The following is a 22,489-nucleotide window of genomic DNA, read 5'->3' as shown; positions in this document are numbered from 1 at the left end:
GACAGTGAACAAAGTTCAGAAAGCGACATTGCCTTTGAAGGCTTTGATAGAAGTGATACAGAAAGCTCTGTCCTAGCCTTGTCCTAGCGCAGAAGCGCAAAAGCAGATGTAAGTGGTACATGGCCAAGAACCTGAAGTTCTTGAGGAGTTGGCTCTACATTGGGAACCCCCAAGTACTGGCACCCCTTTTGTTCCTGAATTTACTGTTGACCCTGGTGTAACAGTTGATGTTACAGATTTTGACCCTTTAGAATTTTTTCATCTTTTTTTTGATGACCATTTATTTAATCTATTTGCTCAACAGACAAACATCTATGCTGAGCAATTATTATTTTTTTTAGCCAACCCGTCCTCCTACTACGCAAGGGTAGGACAATGGACACCCACAAAGAAAAATTAAATTGAAAAGTTTCTGATGCTTACACTAGTAATGGGTATTGTAAAAAAAAACCTGCATAAGATCCTCCTGGGAAGAAAGCCCCATACATGGGACCCCAGGTTTTGCCAAAGTTATGCCAAGAACCCGTTATGAGATTTTGTTAAATAGCACTCATTCCACTATAATGACAATAGTCAGTGCCCCCCAAATGAATCCCCAGACTATGATCGTTTGTACAAGATTCGGCCTCTTCTAAACCATTTTTCTCAAAAATTTCTGAATCTGTATGCACCTAGCCAAAATTTGTCAATTGATGAATCCCTGGTAAAATTTAAGGGCAGACTCTATTTTAAACAGTATATCCCTTCAAAACGTGGCAGATATGGAATCAAATTGTATAAGCTATGCGAAAGCAACACTGGCTATACATTGGATTTTCGTGTCTACCAGGGGAAGGACAGTCAGATAGATCTTCCAGGTTGCTCACCAGAAATCGGAACAAGTGGCAAGATTGTCTGGAAGTTAATGGGCCCATTGCTCCACAAAGGCTACAAGTTATATGTGGACAACTATTATTCAGGTATCCCCCTATTCCAAAGACTCCAAGCGGCCAATACAGGGGCCTGTGGCACTATCCACCATACAAGAAAAGGGATTTCCAGTTGCTCTAAAGAGCCAAAAGCTTAAAAAAGGGGAATTTGCTTCTCTCCGTTATGGCAATATGCTAGCACTTCTCTATCGTGATAAGAAAGACGTGTTCATGTTGACTACTGTGCACACTGACGCCACTATGCCAATTAAAGAAAAGAGGTCGTCCAATAGAATTAAAAATATATGTATTATTGATTACAACAAAAACCTCTCTGACCAGGTCTTGAAGCCATATGAAGTTATGCAAATATCTTATACCTGGTATAAAAAATTGTCTATCTACATATTTAAGATGGCAGTTTACAATTCATATGTCCTGTATAAACAGTCAGGTGCCACGCAGACATTTCTGATGTATCAGGAAATTATTTTTAAAAAAATCCTGTTTACTGCCAGAGGCCCCACTCGTCCCTTGGAATCAGATGCGTAGGCTCACAGAGCGGCACTTTGTGGCACATATCACTGCAACCGCAAACCAAAAAAAAACAGAGAAAATGCTGTGTCTGCACCAAAAGGGGCAGAAGGAGGGATAGTCTGTATCATTGCCCTGATTGCCCTTCCCTGCCACCCCTGTGTCTCATTGAATGCTATAAAAGCTACCACACTAAGGTCCGCTTTTAATTCCCATCTGCAACATTAGAAATATATGCCATCATTCCCTTTTTTTTTTTCCTTATTTTGTGTTTTCATACAAACGTAGCCACTTAAACTTTCTGGAAAAAAATTAAAGTGCCAATTTTCCAATAGACCCATCTTTGAATACTATAAGTGGTGTGCTTTGCTAAGTGGAGTACTTTTTAGGTCACTTTTGATGTTTTTACTCCATAGGTGGAATGCAAAGACAGTGTGGTATCATAAAATGGTTCATGCAAAAAACGCAACTTGAACGTTAAAAGGTACATGTTTGCCTCTGGGCGTCATAACATGGAGAAAAAGCTGGTTACATGCACAAGTGGAGTATTGTTTTGCTCAGCAGAAGTTGCCGTATAGTTAATATAGTAATTTTTTTACCATGATGTGTGGTGTGTACAAGACAAATGCTGCCGAGTTGACACCAAAGTAAAAAAAAGTGCCCATTTTAATTTTTTGGGTGTAATCCTCTAACAAAATTAGAAAAAAAAATGTAAAGTGACAATTTTCTAATACAGGCCTTTTTGAATACCATAAGTGGTCTACTTTACTAAATGGTGTACTTTGCTGGCCACTTTTGATGTTTTGGTACCACAGGTTTAGCATAAACTGAAAGTAAATAGGGGCATCTGTGATTCTGGATGCTATAAAATGGCGAAATAAAGGTTTGCATTAATTTTTGTAGTATCCTGAAACTTAGGAGACGTAGCCTACTATTTTTCAGGCCTTGATTAAAATTTTGTACAAATTTAAAAGGCAAAAAAATATAGTCAAAATAAAAAAAGAAATTTTTTTTTAACATTTTTTTATCAATTCTTTGTTTGTAATATAAAATATGTGTTGCATATGTAGTAAAACTATATATTTTTTGAAAGTGTGATTTGTTCTAAAAAAAAAATAAAAAATTGTTACGTTATCCAAAGTAGTTTAAAAGTTATGACAGTTTAAAAGAATGTATGCCAAAACTTTAAATTTAGGCCTGGTCATTGAGGCATCGATGACCCTTGGTCCTGAAAGGGTTAAGGATTGTTTTGACATCTGTTGAGCTAGTCCAACCCTAGTAAGGGGTACCTTGCTTTGAAACTGAGAAACACTAGATAGGTAAATCAAAGTTGTGTTAGCTTTACTGATTGTCTAATTACATTTTTTTTGTCCTTTATAAACATAATGAATTTGATTTTTATTTATAAAAATGAAAGGCAAATAATGTAAAAAAAAACAAAAAGAAAAAGAAGTTAAAGTTATTAACCAATACTGTGTAGTAATAGTAGTCACATTAAAAGAGTGAATACAAAATAAGGCCAATACTTCAAACATGATGTAGTTTAACAAACAGGAACCATAAGATCCTGAAAATCTTAAGAAGAGAAACATATTTATATCTGCGATTCATTACATTAAATACTTTTAATTTCACCCCCCCCCTTAAACTTTTACCTAAACAAAATAGTTAAATCTCTGAGGAAAAGTTTGTTTTTAGCTGGTGAAAAAAAAAAAAAAGTCAACCCGGTCAAGCATTTTACGACCTGCCATTGAAAATCTAGTTTCAACCAATGCATGAATAGTACTGTCAAATTGACATTCCTGTGATTGCTGATCCCCGAGAGGATTCAGATCTAGTCCTTTATCTTTTCAAATGCCAGGACTTTTATCTCAGTGGTCTACATCTGAAGATAAGGTTGCTGATGTGTTATGCACTGCACCTTGCTGAACTATAACAGTTAAGTCTATGCTTTTTTCAGTGTCTGCACGTGGAGAGGAATTGTAAAGCTTATCATCTTAAATGACATTTCCGTTGCATGAGAAAAATCTTTGAAAATCTTCTAAACAGATTTTGTCTTGAGGAAAAGAAAAAAAGGCTTTATTTATTGCTCAGTTCCAGGGGAAACCTTTATTTTTTTTTAAAGTTAGATGGTGATGTAACAAGTTGTGTACCAATTCACAAATCACAGTTACATGATAAGGTGTAATAAAAAGTTAATGCTTTTCTATTTAATCAATAGCTTTTCATTTAATTTTTTTTCCCCACAGTTTATTAAGAACACATAAAGCAATGCAACATACAGCACTAATACTGGCTTCTTTATAGCAAGGGTTCTAGGTTCTAGGTTCTCCTGCTACTAGCTGCAGGGGACATCTCTCCCAACCCTGGGCCTCCCTTTTCTTCTGCCAAGCTCAACCACTTACCTGCCACACATAGAAACCCTGCAAATCTTCTTGCCATTCCTTGTAGGTCTTCTCCTGTCTCTTTTAACTGTGCTCTCTGGAACTCTCGGTCCGTGTGCAACAAACTCACCTTTATTCATGACTTATTCCTTTCTAACTCTCTCAACCTTCTGGCTCTTACAGAAACATGGCTACACCTGTCTGACACTGCTTCCCCTGCTGCTCTATCTTATGGTGGTCTCCAGTTCTCTCATGCCCCCAGACCTGAGAACAGGCAGGGTGGAGGAGTAGGTATACTTTTTTCCCCACACTGCACTTTTCAGGTCATTCCCCCGGTTCCCTCACTCACATTTCCCTCTTTTGAAGTCCACACCCTCAGACTCTTTCACCCTTTTCCCCTCCGAGTGGCAGTTGTCTACCGCCCACCGGGCTCACCCCGCCAATTCCTGGATCATTTTGCTGCCTGGCTTCCACAATTTCTATCCTCTGAAACACCCACTCTCATCATGGGTGACTTCAACATCCCCATTGATAACCCAATCTCCTCATCTGCCTCCCAGTTTCTATCTTTAACCTCGTCCCTCGGTCTGTCACAACTTACTAACTCTCCTACACATGAAGACGGGCATTCACTTGACCTGGTCTTCTTCCGGCTCTGCTCAGTTTCTGACTTTATTAACTCTCCTCTCCCGCTTTCTGACCACAATCTTCTCTGCTTTACTATCAAATATTCTCTGCCTCCTCAGGTCATCCCTACATATCAGACATACAGAAATCTACATGCCATTAACACTGTGAAACTCATAGACAGTCTACAGTCCTCATTGTCCCCTATCTCTTCCCTCTCCTGTCCCAATCTGGCTGCCAAACTTTATAATAACACTCTCAAAAATGCATTGGATGAAGCAGCCCCCACTACACTCCGAACCACCCGACAAAGACGACGACAACCCTGGCACACGCCTCAATCCCGCTTTCTTCAGCGGTGCTTGAGATGTGCCGAACGACTGTGGAGAAAATCGCATTTGGATGCAGATTTCCTCCATTACAAATTTATGCTCAAAACTTACAACTCTGCCCTTCACCGCGCCAAACAAGTCTACTTCACTTCTCTCATCTCCACACTATCTAATAATCCAAAACGCCTCTTTGATACTTTTCACTCCCTCCTTAGTCCTAAAGTGCAGACGCCAATCACAGATCTCAGTGCTGAAGACCTGGCCAATTATTTTAAAGTTAAAATTGACAACATCCGACATGATATTATCTCCCAGTCCCCTAGTAACATCGATCCCCTTCCCCCCCGCACTCCCTCTTCTTCACTCTCAGCATTTGACCCAATAACTGAAGAAGAAGTCTCAAGGCTCCTCTCTTCTTCTCGTCCTACTACCTGCCCTAGTGATCCTGTCCCCTCACACCTCCTCCAGTCCCTCTCCCCAGCTGTCACTAGTCACCTCACTAAAATATTTAACCTCTCTCTTTCCTCTGGTATCTTTCCCTCCGCTTTTAAACATGCCATTATAAACCCATTATTGAAAAAACCAACTCTTGACCCATCCAGCGCTGCCAACTACCGACCAGTCTCTAATCTGCCCTTCATCTCCAAACTCCTGGAACGCTTGGTCTACTCTCGCCTTATCCGCTATCTCTCTGCTAACTCCATTCTTGACCCCTTACAATCTGGTTTCCGCACTCTACACTCCACAGAAACTGCCCTTACTAAAGTCTCAAATGATCTCTTGGCGGCTAAATCGGACGGTAAATCCTCTCTCCTGATTCTTTTGGATCTCTCTGCAGCCTTTGACACTGTAGACCACAAACTCCTACTTAACATGCTCCACTCTATTGGCCTCAAGGACGCGGCTCTCTCTTGGTTTTCCTCCTATCTCTCTGACCGCTCATTCAGTGTGTCATTTGCTGGTTCCACTTCTTCTCCTCTTCCCCTTGATATCGGGGTTCCTCAGGGATCAGTCCTAGGTCCGCTCCTCTTTTCTCTCTACACAGCTCCTATTGGACAAACCATCAGCAGATTTGGCTTCCAGTACCATCTCTACGCTGATGACACCCAATTATATACCTCTTCCCATGACATCACCCCTGCTCTAATACAGAACACCAGTGATTGTCTGTCCGCTGTCTCTAACATCATGTCCTCTCTCTATCTGAAACTGAATCTTTCTAAAACTGAGCTCCTTGTGTTCCCACCATCTACTAACCTCCCTAAACCTGATGTCTCCATCTCTGTGTGTGGCACTATCATAACTCCTAAGCAGCACGCCCGCTGTCTCGGGGTTATTTTTGACTCAGATCTTTCCTTTACTCCTCACATACAATCACTTTCACGCTCCTGTCATTTTCACCTCAAAAACATCTCCAGAATCCGCTCTTTTCTTACGGAGGAAACTGCCAAAACTCTCATTGTTGCTCTGATTCACTCTCGTCTTGACTACTGTAACTCATTACTAGTCGGTCTTCCCCTCACTAAACTCTCCCCTCTCCAATCTATCCTCAATGCAGCAGCCAGGCTCATCTTTATGACCAACCGCTACACCAACGCCTCTAATCTGTGCCAGTCACTGCACTGGTTGCCCATCCCCTTCCGAATAAAATTCAAACTTATTACTCTCACCCACAAAGCTCTCCACAGTGCTGCACCTCCTTACATCTCCTCCCTCATCTCTGTCTACCACCCTACTCGGGCTCTACGTTCTGCCAACGACCTTAGATTAAAATCCTCCATAATCCGAACCTCCCACTACCGTCTCCAGGATTTCTCTCGTGCTGCACCCGTCCTCTGGAATGTGCTACCCCAGACAATCAGATTAATTCCCAATATCCACAGTTTTAAACGTGCCCTGAAAACACATCTATTTAGACAGGCCTATAACATTCCCTAATCTGACTCCTTTCCATGGCCCTCCTTCTAGATTAGTCATCAGAATAAGATTCCCTCACACTCCTTCTCTTCATGTCCGTCATACACGGATACTGGCTGGTGACCGGCTCATGCAGCTTTATGTTACCACCGCATGTGTATAAAAATGGCCGGACTATTGTACAGAACAAACACTGTTACACTTTGTGTCTCCCTTATGTCCTCATAGATTGTAAGCTCTTGCGAGCAGGGTCCTCACTCCCCAGGTTTGAATTGTAAATGAACTTTGTCACTATGTAATGTCTGATATTGTTTGTTTCATGTTCCCTCTAAATTGTAAAGTGCTGCGTAATATGTTGGCGCTATATAAATAAAGATTATTATTATTATTATTATTAAAACATCATATATTGCATAATAGAAGTAGTCCAGCAATGATTGGACCCAGCAAAAGTCCATAACGAGGTTTCGAGTCACTGCTCGTGATTCAGTAGAGCCAGATATCATATAGCAACATATATCAAAAGAGAACAAAATAGAACAAAATAACATAATGTCATAGTAACAAAGTTATCTCAGGCATCATACATATCAATATATGTATATAAAAAATATTATCGCATTGCGGGGGCTGCCGATGTGGAACAAACCCCTTAAATGCGGCGATCGCACTTGGTCGCCGTGTCTAAGGGGTTAATTGCCTAAATCAGCGGCGAGTGGCTGCTGATCGGCAACAGGGAGAGCAGGGCAGACACCCTGCACAGTTAACCGCCGTTGCAATGTAGCGCCACGCTGCGGTTAACTGTTAAACTTCAGACGTAACTGCACGTCAAGGTGCGCTAACTAACTCCTCGCCTTGGCGTGCATTTACGTCAAGTTGCAGGAAGGGGTTACGTGAAGGTTACAAATAAGAAATAAGAAGAGTAGCTGTAAAAGCTGTGTGAACAGTGTGGGACAGTCACTCAGGGTTTGTTACCGATGAACAAATGAGTCAATTAACAAAATGAGTCAATGTACAAAAACTAAAAATACCCTGGTAGTTGGCGGGCAAATTATCAATACATAGCAACTGGATGCCAACCGACAAAAAAAAACGATTTCCTAACTACCATGGTAGTTAGGAAATAGTTTTTTTTTGCCGGTTGGCATCCAGTTGCTATGTATTGTTACCAAGCGTCATGACATGGGCCAGCATCAGCACCTGGCGAACCTGGGCAAATTTCGGGGCGCACTACCTTTGGGGGGGCCAACACGGCTGTCAGGTGCTGCAGCTGCCGTCGTCACAGCATCACTGTCCATATATGGACAGTGTTGTCAGGAGCAGAGCAGTGTCCCAGGCAGAGTGCTAGTAGTGCTCTGCCTGGAACTTTGGCTCTGGGGTTGCACCTGATATCACTAGCCGTATATGGACAGTGATGTCAGGGGCTTCCCCAGAGCTGGAGTACCGGAGCAGAGCTTTTACTAGCGCTATGCCCGGGACATCACTATCCATATGTGGACAGTGATGTCAGGAGCAGAGCAGAAGTCCCAGGTAGAGTGCTAGTAGTGCTCTGCCCCTGACAACTGAAGGTGCATTTTTTGATGCGTTTTTTCGGTGCTGTTTTTATGCTTTGATGCGTAAGTCGCTGCGTTTTCATGCTGCAGGATTTGCTCTGTATTTCTCCTGAACTTGGGAGATAGAATTCACAAGCGGAATCGCAAGATAAATTGACATGCTGCAGTTCCGAAAATATGCACCGCGTATCAATTTACGTGCAGGAAAATACTGCAGTGTGTACATGAGATTCCCTGGAATCTCATTGCCTATGCTGGTACTGTATTATGCTGCAGTTTTGGCCTAATTGACCCTAATGCACACGATGCGTATTACATGCGGTTTTCCTGCGCATATTTGCGTAATACAATACCAGCATAGGTAATGAGATTCCAGGGAATCTCAGGTACATGCTGCAGTACTTTCCTGCTCGTAAATTGACCCGCGGTACGTATTTTTGGACCCGCATATCAATTACGCAGTTACGCAACCGCATGTCAATTGAAATGTGCAGCAAAAGCCGCATCATGAAATCATAGCGATTTACGCAGCAAAACGTAAAAGCCGCACTGAAAAACGCATAGTATTTTCCACAGCAAAATACGCTATGTGTGCATGTAGCCTTAGTGTTTGTTTCTGCATCTCGGAATCGCCATCTGTCATTCCTGCTCCATGCGCTGAGGAGGGTCCTACTGATCATCGATGACGTCTGGATGTGGTTTATTCCACATTTGAAGACGTTTTCTCCGTTCTCCACGAGACATGATAGCATGAAGGACTCTGTCGCAATCAATGAGAATCTTTACAGGAAATCCCCAGTGATAAGCTATTTTCTGTTCCCGCAGTACCGAGGTAATAGGAGACAATTGCTTGCAGAGGTGAAGAGTCGCAGCATGGAGAGATTAATTCCCCTTGTTTCCTAGCGGTGGCCATCAGGGACTCCTTGATATGATAGAAATGGATACCTGGAAGATTGCTGTGTGCCCTATCAATGACCATGTCACGAGAAGAGCTTGTTGGCAATAAAGTCTGTATGAGACCTTGTAAATATTGTTTGAAATCGCTAGGTGGGATTTCTTCTGGTATGCTACAGGACTTTAAGTTGAAATAGGCCTCAAGATCAACCATTTTGGTTTTTAGGAGTTTAAACTCCTCAGCTAGGGCGTTGTGGCATCCACTAGTTGATTGTGGGAGTTGGCAAAATCCCCCATCTTATCTTCTATGTGATGCACTCTAGTTCTTAAATCATGCACAGATGATTGAATCGGTGCAAGCAATTGACCAAAGTCTCTATGCATAGAGTAGCTGAATCCAACCAGCATTTCCTTAAGCAGTGTCCCTGAAGCTAGTTTATCTGAAGTAGGTATATTAGTAAATGCTTCTGTGACAGAAACTGGCGCAGTAGCAAAATTAGAGGCAGATTTCTCTTTTACCCCCAGAGCATGATGATAGGACTCCTGAAGTTTTTTCCTCTGTTTTGTAGGGCTCACAGAATGAGAAGATGGCATCGGTGATATGCCTCCCTGGGCGCCTGGATGGTGTGTCTTATCACAGGAAAGATCCAGTAGCTGGAGCAGAGCACAGTCTGGACGAGTCTCCAAGGCCCAGTGGTCGGCACCCGTCACCAGGTAGAGAGTGTGGAGATTGTGGGGATGGCAGGTTTTATCGGGCTTGGTGCATGTAAAGGGGAGATTGCGCTCGATTACGCACCATATTTGTCCCAGTCCTTATCAAAGTAGAACTCAAGTTTACCTTAATTTATTAGGCTCCGCTTGCCTCTAGTCATCATTTGCGGACGAAAAAGTGCCTGGTATAGGTTGCAATTAGTGGTTTATATAGGCCTGTGCTGGAATGCAATTTGTTGTGGTGCTGGAGCTCTAGGATCAAGCATCCATGTTTCTCTGCTGCCAAGCCATGCCCCAAGTTAATCCCTTTCAATACAATTTTATTAAACACCCTGAGCAAAATGTCGACACTGTTATACCTAGTGCAGAGCCTGAGATGGTAAAAGACAATTCCTGGAAAAAGACAATCCCTGTGTCATACGTCCCCCTCCCCCAGCTCTACACTATGCACAATATATATCGTTTTGCTCAGAGTATTCCTTTAAAAGATATAAAATTTTATATACTGTAAATAATTATCAGGAATAACCAACATCCTGCCTGGATCACGGTGATTAGGTGAATGAGTTTTCAGTTTAACAGCACTGATCTTGACATAAAACATGGTACAAGGCAGTTTTTTCTTTGTAACTGGGCTACTGTGTTCGATCCTAATCTGGTGTTTAAAAAAGCTGATTCTTCAAAAATTAAACATTTTTAACATTTAGGATTTTTTGTTGTTGTTTAACACTATTAAGGCTTAAACGAAAGAAAAAAACAATTTATAGAAATAGGTAAGCAAATAAATACCCAATATATCATGGGAAAAATAGAATGGACAGCTTATCAAAGAATAAAGTCTGCATTGCTAGCCACCTTGAAGCATGTGGGCTATCATATGTGTGATCCTACTCAGTACTTGAATGTACTCTCCATGTGTACTAATTCAAAGGTGCACAGAAAGCCCATGGGTGTGACTATAGGAATAACATAAATAAGACTGACAGATAAGTAGATAGAGGTTGAGACCAGGAGGTGATTATTTTAACAAGTATACATGTTGGGTGTCCAAATAAGCAAAAACAGTGCTTCATAGCCTTTAAAATACCTGAACTCGCTCGCATCTTCCAGGTCCCAGTTATGGTAAATATAGAAGCTGTGGAGCACAAACTGTTGCTCTATCAAGTACCAAGTACAGTCTAAACAGACATAAAGAGTAGGAACCCAGAGAGTACAAATAGTATCGATTGGTTGGAGTAGCGCATAGTAAAAAAAAGCCTGTTTGCCACCCACCACCTTCCCATCACCATTTAGTTGTTTCCTCATTTCCTTATTTTCTAATATTGCAAAGTCTGTGAGGTCTCTATGCAAAGTCCTCTGCTTGGTATCACTATTGTGAGAAGAGGATAGAGGTACCCGGCCATTTAGCGCCTTTCTACGAGTGAAGCGGCGCAATACTTTGCGCCGCCTGCGTCGTGGAAAGGCGCTCATTGACAGGGAAAGTCATTCCACCCAGCCAATCAGCGCCTTTCATAGACGCTTCGTTCAATCTCAGGAGACCTGCGCAGAAGTGAGCAGGTCTCCATTTCCGCCGGACAGCGCGGGAAGGGGATTAAGGTGAGTTTGTATAGTTTTTTTAAAAATCGTAATAATAAAGTGTATTGCATTATCTACGGGGGTGGCTTTATCTACGGGGGTGGCTTTATCTACAGGGGGGCTTTATCTACAGGGGGCTTTATCTACAGGGGGCTATATACAGGGGTGGGCTATCTGTGGAGCACTATATACAGGGGTGGGCTATATCTACAGGGGCTATATACAGGGGTGGGCTATCTGTGGAGCACTATATACAGGGGTGGGCTATATCTACAGGGGGGCTATATACAGGGGTGTGCTATCTGTGAAGCACTATAGGGGGAGCTATATGTGGGACACTATATACAGGGGTGTGCTATATGGGGGGCACTATCTACAGGGGGCTCTATGGCAGGCACTATCTACAGGGGGCACGGTGTGTGTGTGGGACACGGTGTATGGCACTATTATATTTAGGTGCGTAGTGCATGGTACAATGAGAACTTTATCTTTGTTTATAGGTGTAGAAATGTTGGAAAAGTGAGAAGCTGAAGACATCTGAGAGGCAAACTGCAGAAATGGGATGTGACCGGGAGAAATCATCATAGAGGTCTGGACCGGATGGAGAAAAAGAACTAGAATCTGAGACGTCACCGGTGATTCACTTAATGTGAATGTTTATTCTGCCTCTAATTAGTACTGTAGTCACTGTATGATCTGCAGCGAGATGATGGGTGGTGTGATTAGGATATGATTTTTTTTTTAATGAAACAGCATCTATCAGCATATCCTTACCATTGTTCGGGCCATGCTGGGAGCTAGAAACAATTTAGTGCAAACCTATACGGCAGGGGTTGCACTAAATTGAGCTGTATTTGTGTTGGTGTTGTATGTATGTATTGAGCTTGGTTCTGGTGCTATATATATGTACTGAGCTTGGTTCTGGGGCTGTATTTATGTACAGAGCTTTGTTCTGGTGCTGTATATATGTAATGCGCTTGGTTCTGGTGTTGTGTATAGAACTATATTGCTTGTAAAAGGTACAAATGTTTTATGCTCGAGTTACATAAAAAAATGTGGAAAAGAAATGACACGTCATTGATTGGTAGAGAAAACAAACATGGTGAGGGGGAAGGAGATGTCGGGAAAGAGGTTGGGGGGGGGGTCGCCAAACTGAATCTTTGCCCTGAGTGCTGGAGAACCTAGTTACGCCTCTGCGCACGCCTATTACAAAATGTCTTCTTTTTAGATTTAGCTTTTCTCTAATATAGAAAGAAATATGAATAATGTATTTAGCAGAGCCCAGTTATTTAGATGTCAGTTGGCTCAACTCACAAGGATAAAACCGTGGTTAATCCGATTGTTGTTATAGTTATTATGATCATTTTACAGTTGACAGTAACTGATGCTAATGTGTCACTTTATCCAGAAACCTGATTTTTAGTTGTGCAGAAAAAGGAAGGATCAATTTCCGACTATAACAGTGTTATGTGGCTACAGGTAAGTCTTCTGAATTATATAATGCTACTTGTAGGTGATAGATATCATAAAATGTGGCTTTGCATTACCAAATATTTATTTTCTTCTGTTTTAGGCTAGCTAACGTAAAGGTACTTTTACACCGGAGAATTTTGGCCGGTGCAAAGAGCACCGATCAATGAGACTACGTACATTAAGGAGCTACGTACAGGGACGAGCGGTCGTTACTCTGATCGCATAACGTTATTATCAAGTCGGCAGCGCATCTCCCTGTTTACACAGGAAGATGTGCTGCCGACAACGATAATATTTTACACATTTAACGATCAGCTGAGGAACGAGTGCTTGCTTGTTCATCTGCTGATCGTTGCCATGTTTACACAGGGCAATTATCGGGAATGAGCGTTCTTTCAATGCTCGTTTGCCCTGATAATTGGCCAGTGTAATAGGGCCATTAGCCTTATGGTGTATTTGTGCTGCCTCAGAGAACCTGATATTTTTGCTGTAGAATGCACTGGTGAGATTGTGTGATGTCCACACCAAATATTATAAAACAATCTTTTTGTAATTAGTGACTTTTAGGTATGATAAAGTACATTGCCCTATTTGAATACAATACTTTTATTTAAAAAAAAGTTGGGTTGGCCGGCATTATCTCTGGGACAATACATGAATACTTTGAGTGTTATAGTGCAGTGCTCTAGAGATAGTTAGCCAGTCAGTCATCACATCTTTTAATTTTTCTATATTGTAAACTGTGTTCTTAAATCCAATATTGCACCTTATGTTCAGTATTGGATTTACACCTCAGTGCCCTAAAAGCACAAAATGCCTAGAGCATTACACTCCTTCAATTAGCAAACGTGACAACAAACTACGCTCCTTATGTAAATGAATATATATAGAAACTGTTATGATAACACATAGACTTGTTTATAATTTACAGGAATAAGAGAAGAAAATGGAGACAGTAAGAGAGAAAGTAAAGGGGAAAAACACATCCCATCTACTGTATATTTGCAAAATGTTTTCAACATTTATTAAAGTTCATATTAAAGCCTCATGCCCACTTCAGTTTTTTCTCTTCAGGGTGCTATCCGCTTTTGTCACTGATAGCACCCTGAACCCATTCATTTCAATGCGGCCATGCACACTTCCGTTGTTTTAACGGAACCGTGCGGCCGTTCCGTCAAAAGTAGGGCAGGTCCTACTCCTGCCCGTTTTTGATGGAACAGTCTCGCCTTTCTCATTGAATTTGGTCCGCGAAACAACGGACTGCGCACGGAAGCCATCCGTGTGCATCTCGTGTGTGACGGGACCGTTAATAACGGCCATTCAACGGCCGACGAAAGTGTGCACGAGGCCTAATAAACTTTATAACAAAGCTGAAAATAGTTTTTATTAATGCAGTAGTAAGAATGAATATTTACAGAAAATGAAATACAAGTAATGAAACATATGGCTACACTCTAAAGAAAATTAAAACAAAACGGAAGATTTATAAAAATTGGTGCAAACGTAAAGTGGAGAGTTTCCCTTAGCAACCAATCAAATTCGACCTAACTTTTGAGAGGCCCATTGAAAGGGGAAATCTGCAACCTGATTGGTTGCCACGGGAAATTACTCCTTTTTCCATTGCACCAATTTTTATAAATCTCCCCCAATGTGTACAGATCTTCAAGTAGTCACCCGTATGAATCACTTGAATGGGGCTGTGCTGCAGTTTACTTACAGCGGGTGGCCGTGGTACCGACATGAAGGGAAAAACAGTGAAGGGGATGCAGTGCTAAAACAGCACTGCGACTACATTATTCTTAAGATCAGTGGGGGCAGGGGAATCCCTAGAAAAGACTGGCCACATAGCAACCTTTTGACTGCCCCCTGTCCCTTGCGACCAATACCTCCCCACCCCCACATCCCCTGCCCTCCCGACAATGAACATTTATCAGTTCTGTGCGCAATGTAAAAATACAAGTATACTCTTATTAACCTTTAGTTAGTCAGGGTTACAAAAATTGTAACAAACACATAAGCACTGATATTATAACATTGGTTATCACCTAATTATGTTATTTCATAGTCATGATCTTTATTTAAAAAAACTGAATGAAACTTAAAGCACTGGGGCACACCCCCGTAGGTAGTGCCACATACCCCCCACAAACCCCCATGTAGAAAGTGCCGCATACCCCCCTTGTAGATAGTGCCACATACCCCTTCCTGCAGATAGTGCCACACAGCCCCCACTTATAGATAGTGCCACGCATAACCCTCCTTGTCCTTTTTTTGACTTGTAGGTCTGATTATGTGATTTACGTACTTATGTGTCCTTGTAAACTTCTATATGTAGGAGAGACCACGACTGAATGTAGAACTAGACTGAATACACATAAATCCACGATTTATATGAAAAAGATAGAATTACCATTACCTAGGCATTTTTGTGAAGCCCATCATAGAGTTAATCAGCTCCGTTTTTGGATTGTTGACCATACACCACCACTCAGGAGAGAGGGGGATAGGGAAAAGATACTTAAAGAGGCTCTGTCACCAGATTATAAGTGCACTATCTCCTACATAACCTGATCAGCGCTGTAATGTAGATAACAGCAGTGGTTTTTATTTTGAAAAACGATCATTTTTTAGCAAGTTATGAGCTAGTTTAGATTTATGCTAATGAGTTTCTCAATGGACAACTGGGCGTGTTTTTACTTTTTACCAACTGGGTGTTGTACAGAGGAGTGTATGACGCTGACCAATCAGTGACTGATCAGTGTCCTACACTTCTCATTGTTCCAGCAAAGCATGATCCACAGCACAGTGTGATTGTGCAGTGAAAGAAGTAAACACGCCCCGTTGCTAAAAACACAATACACGCCCAGTTGGAATTAAGAGAAAACACGCCCAGTTGTCCATTAGAAAGGCTCATTTGCATAAATATAAAATTGCTCATAACTTAGCCCAAAAAAAAGTTACTGTTATCTACATTGCAGCGCCGATCACATGCAATAGGAGATAGGGATTTTTTTTTTTACAAAATCTCTTTTTATTAAACAGATAAACATAGCATACAAGGAAAGACATCAAACCATACAAGTCATGTGTCAGGATATGCAAATTGAAAACAAAGCATGAATACAAATATTGGGTGTAATTACAACTCTCTGAAAATTACATCTGGTAGACATCGCAAAGGAAACAACATCCTCACACAACAAGTTAGACCCCAAAATCCCCTGAGCTGACATGCATTTCAATAAAGGTACATGATAGCTGAGACATAACACAGGGAAAGAACAACCTGGGATTGGCATCATCCGGTGTCACGCCCTTATGTGACATTACACGATTACATTGATCGAAAATATGCAGACAGGACTAGAAAGATCTCTAAATACATAACCTAATGTGAATAACAGAATGTGCGGGTTCATGGATACAGTGTTTACGGATACAGTATTTATGGATACAATGTATACAATGTGGGCCGGACTCAATGAAATCATAGAGAAAATATAACACACTCAATGTACTCTCCCCTCATATACATAAATCATACCCCTTCCCCAAACAATCCAAAAGTACATACCCCGCCCAATTTACCCGTGAAGGAGGGCGGAAAAGCCGGTCACGTTTGTCTTGTATCCCCCGCCACCCCCCTGGCCAGCCAAGGTTTCCACACCTTCAGATATTTCTCCCTTGAATGATTTATCCAGGCTGCCATCTCCTCCAATCTACATATCTGCTGTACCTTATCTAACCATAGCTCCACCGTCGGTGGATTAGGCTGTTTCCAAAAGGTAGGTACCAGCAATTTAGCAGCAGAGATCATGTGAGTCGGGAGACTGTGTAAAGACGGAGTAAAGTCAGGTATGGGAAACCAAAGCAGTAAAAGTGCAGGTGTTAGTGTAATATTTGTAGAGCAGACAGAATTTATTATTCTTTCAACACCCCTCCAATAGCTTAACAGTTTAGGGCATGACCACCAGATGTGAAGGAAGGAGCCCGGGCCCTCCTGGCACCTCCAACAAGAATTTTCAGTGACTAAACCTATAGAGGCTAGGAAGTCCGGGGTTCAATACCAGCGCGTAACCAGCTTATAGGAATTCTCTCGTATTCGCACACACGTAGAAAACCCCTGGGCGGCTTTCAATATAAACCTTACGTCCTCTTTGGAGAAAGACAATCTCAACTCCCTTTCCCACTGTCTCACAAAGTGGGGTTTTTGCGAAGATGTCTCCAATAGGATGCCTTTATACAATTTAGACAGAACTTTAGTCGGGGTGGCCGGCAATAATATATAATTTTCTAACCAGGTCGGATCTACTTTTAAAGAAGTTGACTGAGCTTTAAACATAGCAATGGTAGTTGTGTAATCTGCCTGTTGTAATGCGTTTGGTTGTTTCAGATCCCTACCCCTAAAAACCGAGTGCAAGTCAGGTGGCCCATCTGGCCCCCGCAGTTCAGATATTTGTACCTTATGTAAGCACCTCCAAAAATCCGCTGTTCTATCGGGCGGTCTACCCAAAAAGGAGGGCAGAACGCTCAAGGGGGCAATGGGCGAGAGGAGCTTTTTTGACATATTTAAGGTCTCTTGCCTTATGACACACCTCAATCGTTCCCCTAGTGATTGGGCTCAAGTAGCCCTTTGGAGAGTGCGAGGCAGAGCGAACCCAGAGCAAACCAAGCATCCCTGGACCCAAAAGGGTTCTTTCCATAACCACAGATAGAGAGGCATTGCCCCCATCTGCCAGTTGCGTCCAGCGGGCTAAATGGTTAGCTATAAAGTACGTTTCCAGGTCCGGTAAGGAGATGCCCCCTTGCTCTTCCTTTTGTATCAGAAAGGAGTATGCTAATCTGGGCCGCTTAGAATCCCATAGAAAGGAAATGAACAGGGATTTAAAGTTCCGGAAGTAACTCTTTGGCACATCTATTGGTAAAGCACACACCAGATACGTAATCTGCGGAAGTATGTATGTAGCGAGTACGTTTTTCCTGCCAAACTACGACAGGAACGGTAACCTAATGGATAACAATTGCTTACGGATCTTGGCATAGAGGACCTTATAATTAAGATTAAATAGCTCCCTCAGGTCAGCAGGTATCAAAACCCCCAGGAATTTTATAGCCCTAGGTGGCCACTTAAAGGGGGTGCAACTTTGTAATTTAAGAATGATCCGAGGGGAGACATTAATATTTAACGCTTCCGACTTGCTAAGATTTATTTTGAAATTGGAGACAAAACCAAACTCGTCGAACAATGCCAGTATATGCGGTAGGGCCAACAGCGGGTTGGTAATGAATAAAAGGAGGTCATCGGCGAATGCTGCAATTTTATGCTCTACTGCCCCAACCTTCAATCCTTTAACCTCTTCATGTTGTCTAATATGTAATAGTAGTGGCTCCAGGGCCAAAATAAAAAGAGCTGGCGAAAGGGGACAACCCTGTCTGGTACCATTTTTTATGAAGAAGGGTGCGGACAATATGCCATTTACTCTAATTTTGGCTGAGGGCTTTGAGTATAGGGAGAATATAGCACGTATAAAGGGCAAGGGAAACTTACATTTTTCTAAGGCACTCTGAATAAACCTCCAGTCGACCCTATCGAAGGCCTTTTCCGCGTCAGTTCCCAGTAGGACAAGAGGAACCCCCTTTCCTCTCGCAAGGTGAATCGCATTTATGACTCTAGAGATATTATTCTTCCCTTCCCGCCGCGGGACAAAACCCACCTGCTCCTCTGCTATCAATTTCTGTAAAAATTTAGCTATTCTGCTAGCCAATAGTTTGGCCCACCACTTCACATCAGTGTTTAACAGTGAAATCGGTCTATAGCTTGCACAATCATCAGGACTCTTACCTTCTTTTGGGATGAGAGTAATGAAGGCTTCCAGGGCCTGCGGCGGGAGGCAGGCACCACTTAGGAGAGAATTACAGACTTCCAGAAATTGTGGGATAAGTATGCTACAAAATTTTTTGTAGTACGTAATGGGCAGGCCGTCTGGCCCTGGGCATTTCCCCGAGGGAATGCTGGTTAAACTGGTCTGTAATTGTTCCATCGTGAAGGGAGCTAACAGGGATGCATTTTCACTGTCTGATAATTGGGGGAAAGTCAGCTTGCTGAGAAAGGACCGAACCGCCGCATCTCTATCTTTGTGTACTGAGGCTAAGGGACTTGCTAATCCCTGAGAATCCAAGTTGTATAAGTTAGCGTAAAATTGTCTAAAGGCCTCGGCCACCTGTGGAGAGGTAGCAACCCGCTGACCTGAAGCAGTCCTAACCGAGGACACAAAGGATTTCTCCATCTGTGTCTTGAGCATTTTGGACATCAATTTTGAGCCCCTATCCCCATGTAGGTATATACGACATTTGAGTTTCTGGAAGGACCTTGCCGCCTGTATATTTAGCATATCTTTAAGTTGGTGACGGAGGGAGTCTAAATCCGTGCGTAAGGAAGCTGTCAAAGTTTGCTGATGTAGTCGTTCAAGAGCCGAGATCTGCGCCAGCAAGGATTGCAATTTCTTATTCCTGTCCCTCTTCAAACGTGAGCACAATGCAATAGATTCCCCTCTGATAAATGTCAGGTATGGGAAACCAAAGCAGTAAAAGTGCAGGTGTTAGTGTAATATTTGTAGAGCAGACAGAATTTATTATTCTTTCAACACCCCTCCAATAGCTTAACAGTTTAGGGCATGACCACCAGATGTGAAGGAAGGAGCCCGGGCCCTCCTGGCACCTCCAACAAGAATTTTCAGTGACTAAACCTATAGAGGCTAGGAAGTCCGGGGTTCAATACCAGCGCGTAACCAGCTTATAGGAATTCTCTCGTATTCGCACACACGTAGAAAACCCCTGGGCGGCTTTCAATATAAACCTTACGTCCTCTTTGGAGAAAGACAATCTCAACTCCCTTTCCCACTGTCTCACAAAGTGGGGTTTTTGCGAAGATGTCTCCAATAGGATGCCTTTATACAATTTAGACAGAACTTTAGTCGGGGTGGCCGGCAATAATATATAATTTTCTAACCAGGTCGGATCTACTTTTAAAGAAGTTGACTGAGCTTTAAACATAGCAATGGTAGTTGTGTAATCTGCCTGTTGTAATGCGTTTGGTTGTTTCAGATCCCTACCCCTAAAAACCGAGTGCAAGTCAGGTGGCCCATCTGGCCCCCGCAGTTCAGATATTTGTACCTTATGTAAGCACCTCCAAAAATCCGCTGTTCTATCGGGCGGTCTACCCAAAAAGGAGGGCAGAACGCTCAAGGGGGCAATGGGCGAGAGGAGCTTTTTTGACATATTTAAGGTCTCTTGCCTTATGACACACCTCAATCGTTCCCCTAGTGATTGGGCTCAAGTAGCCCTTTGGAGAGTGCGAGGCAGAGCGAACCCAGAGCAAACCAAGCATCCCTGGACCCAAAAGGGTTCTTTCCATAACCACAGATAGAGAGGCATTGCCCCCATCTGCCAGTTGCGTCCAGCGGGCTAAATGGTTAGCTATAAAGTACGTTTCCAGGTCCGGTAAGGAGATGCCCCCTTGCTCTTCCTTTTGTATCAGAAAGGAGTATGCTAATCTGGGCCGCTTAGAATCCCATAGAAAGGAAATGAACAGGGATTTAAAGTTCCGGAAGTAACTCTTTGGCACATCTATTGGTAAAGCACACACCAGATACGTAATCTGCGGAAGTATGTATGTAGCGAGTACGTTTTTCCTGCCAAACTACGACAGGAACGGTAACCTAATGGATAACAATTGCTTACGGATCTTGGCATAGAGGACCTTATAATTAAGATTAAATAGCTCCCTCAGGTCAGCAGGTATCAAAACCCCCAGGAATTTTATAGCCCTAGGTGGCCACTTAAAGGGGGTGCAACTTTGTAATTTAAGAATGATCCGAGGGGAGACATTAATATTTAACGCTTCCGACTTGCTAAGATTTATTTTGAAATTGGAGACAAAACCAAACTCGTCGAACAATGCCAGTATATGCGGTAGGGCCAACAGCGGGTTGGTAATGAATAAAAGGAGGTCATCGGCGAATGCTGCAATTTTATGCTCTACTGCCCCAACCTTCAATCCTTTAACCTCTTCATGTTGTCTAATATGTAATAGTAGTGGCTCCAGGGCCAAAATAAAAAGAGCTGGCGAAAGGGGACAACCCTGTCTGGTACCATTTTTTATGAAGAAGGGTGCGGACAATATGCCATTTACTCTAATTTTGGCTGAGGGCTTTGAGTATAGGGAGAATATAGCACGTATAAAGGGCAAGGGAAACTTACATTTTTCTAAGGCACTCTGAATAAACCTCCAGTCGACCCTATCGAAGGCCTTTTCCGCGTCAGTTCCCAGTAGGACAAGAGGAACCCCCTTTCCTCTCGCAAGGTGAATCGCATTTATGACTCTAGAGATATTATTCTTCCCTTCCCGCCGCGGGACAAAACCCACCTGCTCCTCTGCTATCAATTTCTGTAAAAATTTAGCTATTCTGCTAGCCAATAGTTTGGCCCACCACTTCACATCAGTGTTTAACAGTGAAATCGGTCTATAGCTTGCACAATCATCAGGACTCTTACCTTCTTTTGGGATGAGAGTAATGAAGGCTTCCAGGGCCTGCGGCGGGAGGCAGGCACCACTTAGGAGAGAATTACAGACTTCCAGAAATTGTGGGATAAGTATGCTACAAAATTTTTTGTAGTACGTAATGGGCAGGCCGTCTGGCCCTGGGCATTTCCCCGAGGGAATGCTGGTTAAACTGGTCTGTAATTGTTCCATCGTGAAGGGAGCTAACAGGGATGCATTTTCACTGTCTGATAATTGGGGGAAAGTCAGCTTGCTGAGAAAGGACCGAACCGCCGCATCTCTATCTTTGTGTACTGAGGCTAAGGGACTTGCTAATCCCTGAGAATCCAAGTTGTATAAGTTAGCGTAAAATTGTCTAAAGGCCTCGGCCACCTGTGGAGAGGTAGCAACCCGCTGACCTGAAGCAGTCCTAACCGAGGACACAAAGGATTTCTCCATCTGTGTCTTGAGCATTTTGGACATCAATTTTGAGCCCCTATCCCCATGTAGGTATATACGACATTTGAGTTTCTGGAAGGACCTTGCCGCCTGTATATTTAGCATATCTTTAAGTTGGTGACGGAGGGAGTCTAAATCCGTGCGTAAGGAAGCTGTCAAAGTTTGCTGATGTAGTCGTTCAAGAGCCGAGATCTGCGCCAGCAAGGATTGCAATTTCTTATTCCTGTCCCTCTTCAAACGTGAGCACAATGCAATAGATTCCCCTCTGATAAATGCTTTATGGGCTTCCCATACCACTGGTACTGCAACATCAGGTGTATTATTTAGGCGGAAATATTCTTCCAATTTTGCTCCCATGGCCCCCGCGTGAACCTCATCTGAGAGTATTGTGTCATTGAGCTGCCAAGACCAGGATCTGAATGGCAGGTCTCGGACGTGTATTTTAGCTAGCACCGGGGCATGGTCTGAAATAGTAATATGCCCTATAGAGGCCGACTGTAAATTCGAGAGGTGCGACGTAGACATAAAGATGTAGTCTAATCTACGATATACTTTATGTCGATGGGAATAGAAAGTATAGTCT

Source organism: Rhinoderma darwinii, chromosome 1, assembly GCF_050947455.1.
Source record: "Rhinoderma darwinii isolate aRhiDar2 chromosome 1, aRhiDar2.hap1, whole genome shotgun sequence".
NCBI classification, from domain to species: Eukaryota; Metazoa; Chordata; class Amphibia; order Anura; family Rhinodermatidae; genus Rhinoderma; species Rhinoderma darwinii.
This window is presented reverse-complemented; position numbering follows the sequence as displayed.